This window comes from Harpia harpyja, chromosome 16 (genome assembly GCF_026419915.1).
Source record: "Harpia harpyja isolate bHarHar1 chromosome 16, bHarHar1 primary haplotype, whole genome shotgun sequence".
Taxonomy (NCBI): domain Eukaryota; kingdom Metazoa; phylum Chordata; class Aves; order Accipitriformes; family Accipitridae; genus Harpia; species Harpia harpyja.
In genome coordinates this window covers 33,076,652-33,082,651 of record NC_068955.1, presented here as the reverse complement: position 1 = coordinate 33,082,651, position 6,000 = coordinate 33,076,652, and positions in this window count along the sequence as shown.

Here is a 6,000-nt window from a genome sequence, read left to right as displayed (position 1 = left end):
TAATAGCCTGGAAACAAGCTGATGAGATTAGGCTTGCTTAAACTAAGGAGAGGAAGACTGGGGTAGGGGAAGGAATAGGAAGCAAACGCCTCCTCTATCCACCGCATCCCAAGAGGGATGCTCAAGACCTTTCCCTTCAGGCGGACTCTTCTCTGCAGCGATAGCACTGCTTTCTCCTGGAAACCCAGTAAGGTTTCCTACCTGAGAAGGCAGCTTCAAAGAGCTGAGCTGGTGTCTCTCCCGATACGGCCTCTGATGTGGTCGGAGAGGAGGGGGAGCGGGTTTCACTGCCTCAAATAACCCTCCGCGGGCAGGGAGGGACCGATGAGCTGAGGAGGGTCAGATAAGAAGATGCTTATGTAGAATTCCAGGTTTGTTGTTATTTTTTGATGGGGTGGAAGCACTCATGGGGAAAAAGGGTGACATGGTGCTGGAGAAGACGGGACGTTCCCTGCACACAGGGAGGTTTGTATCCAGCATCACTCCGGCAGTCACGTCCCTGCGTTCAGGGCTAGAGATGCAACTGTGACATGGCTCCAGCGTGGCTTCCTTTCTCCCACTAGTACGGCTAGGATAGAGTATTTAATTAAAAGCCTGCTAGTCCCATTTTGGTGGGGAAAAACAAAAAGGTGTTTTCTTCACAGCTTGCCTGCCAAAAATAATCCCCTTGCCAGAAAACTTCTGCTGCAGCAATGACAAAGCAGCAAAACCCTGAGGACCAGGAGCACAAGATGCTCTCCTTGCTTCTTTAAACACCCACACGAGTGCAGCACTCCCAGGTGCAGCGAGGATGTAAAGATCCCCCAACCTGCCATTCAGAAATGGGAAAATGGGGGAAAAATATGTGATTTGCACACCTGACGGGCATTACATCCCCAGGAGCTTTCCTCACATCTCTCCTCCGGAGCTGAAGGGAGCCCCAGAGGAGCGTGGCCAAGTCCTGCTCACCAGCCTGTCTTTGCCGTGATTATAATCCTTAATTTCTGATTTTGCCACCTGCACTATGTTTCATAAAATTTTAAAGCTAATGCTCTGCCAAACTCAAATGGCACAAGAGCAGATGTTTAAGTGCAGCCTAGGATGAATAAATTATGGGGCTCATGGATGTACAGTGAAGGAAGGAGAGGCTGGATGGCTCTGAATGGAGAGATAATTGATTTAAATGACATTGTCCATTGTAATCACCTGGGATTAGCTCTTTGGGCACAGGCAGAATAAGAGATGCAGCAATTAAAGATACTGGTCTAATGACAGCAATGACTTGCCTGCATGCAATCCCTGCTCAGCCTTTTTTTTGGCAGCTCTGCAGGTTTTCTGCCTCTTTATCCCACCTCGATCCTCAGGGAGGGAGAAGAAAACCAGGCTGATTTCGGTCTCAGTCCACCCATAGCGGTCCAGGACTGACCTTGCAGTGTGCGCTTTGGGAGCCTGAGGCTTGGAAGGGTTATCAGGGAAGGGGGGAGCTGCAGCGAGAAAGCACAGAAATGATTTGATGCTGGAGGGAGAAAAAGCTCTGTTGTGAGACGCTTCCAGAGATCAACCTGTTTGGGTTATCCACGGGAGCGCTGGGCGGGGATTTGATTGCAATGTGTAAGTACCTGCAGAGAAGAATATATTAAGCATTAAAGAGCTTTTTAATTTCACAGAGAAAGGCGTAAGAAGAATTGATGGCTGGACAACAAATCCAGACCCAGCAGCACCGAGCTGCGTTTTTTAACCACGGGGGCAGGTAAAAAATGACCGTGACTGAGAAGCCCACAGGTTTTTTTGCTCTGCTATAGACAACCGTGATGACCCTGGGCAAGTTACTAAACCTCTTAGCATGGCTCAGTCTCTTCCGATGGGGAAGGCGTTTACCGGGCAGGGTTAAATAGACTAGCTTGGCAAACCCACGGCTGCCATGGGGTTGATTATTCCCTCAGATCCCAAAAGCTTGCCGGTCCCTGAAGATGCTGCGGTTCTGGGTGCCGGGGCTTGTCCTGCCCCGTGCCCCTCCAAACAGCCTGCCTTTTGGGGGCTCGATGCCACCCCTGCCCTTGCGAAGAACGGCCCGGAGGTGGGATCTGGCATTTTTTGCAACTCTGAAACAAGCTCTGCTGTAGCGCATTGGCTTTCTAATCACCATCTTGTCTCTGCCTCCTTACAGCTTGCTGGCAAGGAGAGCTGCAGCGTAGCAAAGCCTCCCTCCATTGCACCCCTCTCTTGGGGAGCAAACGCAAAGCAAAGCAGGAGACGAAGGATTCCTACACCTGGGGATCGCTCAAAGGCCCTCGCTGGCCTCCAAGGATGTTCACCTCCAGCCTGAAACTGCGGCTGGGACCGGGAGCAGAGGAGGAGGGGACCCGATGTGCTGCTGGCAGCAGCTTTGGGGTGGCTGCGGGCCCTGGGGTTTTGATGTGCGTGCAAAGGGCACCAGGCAAAAATGGCTTGAACTAGCCTGCAGCTCCCGGGCAATGCTGCAATGGAGAAAATACATGTATGGAGATGAAAGGGGTTTTCTAATAACAAAAGCAGCCAGGTGGAAAGCTGCAGGGAGACTTCTCTGCTGCCGGTGATAGCTGGTTTTCCAAATTGTGCTGAGTCAGCGTAAAGGAGGGTGGGTGCCTCTGCGTGCTGCAACAGCAGCCGCCTCCTCGGGGGAGAAAATGGTACTGAGTCCCAGGCAGATACCGGTTGATCCCACGGGCACCGCAGTCCCTGCGGTGGGATGAGCATCGCGTCTCAGCGGGGACACGAGAGACGGGGGCTGCCCCGAGAGCGAGCAAGCTGTGACTGCGCCAGCATGGGGAGCTGGAGATGGTCCCTGTAAAGATCCAGGGAAGAAAGTACCCTTAACACCCTTTTATCTCTAGAAACAGGCTCCAGATCCACGTTCAGGTCAGGGTTTGTCTCTCAAACCTCCCCCCTTATAAAAGTTTAAAGGCAGATCCCAAATGTCCTGATGTGGGGGAAGCTGAGGGAATAGGAGTAGCTACACAAGGCCAGGGCAAACGTCCGTCTGTCCCAGTGTCCTGTTCCCAGCAATGAATGCGTGTAAGGACAAGGATTAGGGATGCTTCCTGGCGTGATGCTTTGCAAAATCCTGCTATTAATGGGCTCCGGGACTCCCTGAAACACAGGTGATATGTCAGTGGTCTCACAGCTGGATTTCCCTATGCACGGACTTGGAAAGCATCTGGCTGAGACCTGTGTCTGCTCAGCGTTAATAAATAACGTAAATAAGTGGATGCACTCATTTCTGTTTTACATGTGCAGAGCCACACAGCGCTGTCAGCTCAGGGGCTGAGCTCAACCTCACTCTGCGAGCAGCTCCACTTAGATCTGGGGGCTTGGTCCAAATTACACCCGCGTGAATATTGCCCAGATTGCCCTGATGTTACACTGATACCAGGAAGATCAAAACAGGGCTCAGGGTAGAAGCAGCCCAAGCCTGACCCACCACAGAGGGGCGGTGATGCTGGTGGTGGTCCCTGGATGGGCTGGATCCTCAGCAGCAGGACCCCGTCAGCATCTTGCTGCTTCGCAAGCCGCGTTTTTCTCTCTTGATCTTATGGGTCTGAAAAAGAACCACAGCAAGAAGGGCAGGACCTGCAAAATCAAACAGGAAAAGCACCGCTGCCGCGCTTACTCATTAATCGCATTTTCGCCTCCTCTGCAAGGCTCAGTGGCTGCTGCGCTGCCCCAGCCCCGGGGGATTTTGGCTCTGCCTGGAGGGCTGGGGGTTAATAACCGTGGCCGTGGGGCTGTGCCCCCTCCTTAACCCCCCCTCCCAGTGCCAGCCCTGGGTGTTTTAGCAAGCTGCACTTGCAAGAGTCAGGGCTGTTTGATGAAGCAGAAGGCCATTTCTCCCCTCTCCCACCCAGGCAGCATTGCATGGGGACGGCTGTGCGGGAGTGAGCTCCCGTTTTCCTTTCTCCTGACCGGTGCCGGTGGCATTCCCCCCTGCCCCGAGGCTCTTGGAGGCTGTTTGACAAGTTGGAAGCTGGTCAGGGAGCACAAGGGGTTGGGGTTTGACACCCCAGCCCCATTTGCAAAGCTGCAGAACCGTATCACCCCCTTTGCACGTATCTACCGTCATCTCCCCATCCCGACAGACCTCCCCGGGTACAGTTAGGACCAGCTGACACCGATGGGACAGCCTCTGCACGTCCCCAAGCTTTGCACAGGGGGATGGTGGCTGCTGTGGGCAGTTGCATAAAGCAGAGCAGCCTCAGGGCTGCTCCACTTTCTGCCTGTTGCAAAGAGCCACCCCAAAGCTGTGCACAGACACCCCAAAGATCTTTCATAAGCCAGGGGTTGCTGGACCCCAGCAAGCTGCCCTGCGCCCCGGCTGCACAGAGCCAGCAGGGCAGGATCTGACCCCCCCGGGTTGTATTTCTTGCAGGTTTGCATGCTCGGCTGCAGTTTTGCAAACCCTTGCTGGTCCCACCGGGCAGCCCAGGCAGCTCTCTGTGAAGCCACATTGGAAACACCGGCTCTTGGGAAAACCAGCCCCGGCCAAGCGCGTTCAGCTGGCGGCACGACGCTAGCGCCTTGGCGAAGCAAGGCCCAGGGGAGCTGCACGAAGGCTGTTCCTGCAGCTCTGGCAAGAGCTGCCTCATCACTCAGTGCAGCCATTAAGGAGAGAAATACCACTGGGTCGGCCGGACAGACAGCTCACACTAAAAACAGCCTCCTGAGGCTTGGCAGCCTAAGCCCACAGCCCTGCACGGCACAGAGTGAGAAACTGCCCGATTAGGTTTGTCCCAGGTGGGTTTCTGGTTTTAGACCTCCGTGGCCGATGCTGCGAGCTTCGGCTGTGGCCAAGGAAGGGATACAGCAAAAGAAATCATCCCCGTGGGTTTCCCAAGCGGGTCCTGTCAGCAGGGGCCAGCCAGCCCCTTGGTGCACCCACCTCTCCTCACGCCGATGTGAGCACCTGGGTGCTGAATCACGCCAGGGACCTTGCTGGGCTGAAAAAATGACCATTTGCTTTTCTTCTGTATGTTAGACTCACCAGCCAGCTGCTGCTTTTTCCTTTCCTGGGGGTCTCGAGCTTCTTCAGACCAACGATGGCTTGTTCTCGCTCCGGAGAAGCTCCGTGCTCTGCGGCAAGGCACGGAGAGGACACGGGCCATGTGTTTCCTAACGCTCCAGCACAGCCGCTGCAGGGGATGGTTGGCTCACGGGGAGCACATCGATCCAGTACAATCCCCTTCGCCCTGCAGACACCCGGGGCACGCGAGCTATTTTCATCCCTTCAACAGCTGCGGGAAGACACCCTCACTCCCGCCTCTGTTAAGGGAGGCAGCTGCAGCCAGCTCTGCGGAGGGCTGGAAAATCTCCCGGCCGGGCTGTCCCAGCTCTGACACCAGACATCCCCGCGCAGGAGGGGGCTGTGCTTGTGCAGAGCCCATCAGTCCACTGAAACGCCCTCCAGAAACTCCATATTCCCTCTCTGCCCTGCTCCGCGTGAGATTTGCTCAGACAAAAGCGATGCTCCGATGGGGTGCATGCCGAGCGGGGTGTCTCAGTGCTCATCCTACAGCCCGGAGAGATCCCAGCTCACACCTCAGCACCTCTGGGTGACAAGGCTGAGCGATGCAAGTGCCGCTCTCTGGTCCCCACGCTGCAGGGCACATCTGTCCAACCATCACTGTCCCTACCAGAAAGGGCTGACGTGCCACGTATGATCAGGAACAGCAGGATCCTCCTGCCCAGGAGACAGCGGCGGCGAAGGGCAGGGTGTCCTGCAGCAGCCCTGCCTCAAAGGCTTGGGGGGGGGGGGGGGGGGTACCCGCTGCACCCAGGCTGCTCACAGTGGCAGCTCAGGGCTGGAGCGAGCAGGATGGCTTGGGGAGAGCTGGTGCTCTTCAGGGGTTCAGGATCACCCCGTTTCTCCCGGATCCCTTCAAAATGATGAATCCTCAGCCGGACCCACGTCTCCAGGGCTGCCCAGACCTCCACGTGCCAAGGGGGAGCTGGCTCCTTTCCCCCCCACGGCCAGCGCTCCCTCCTCCA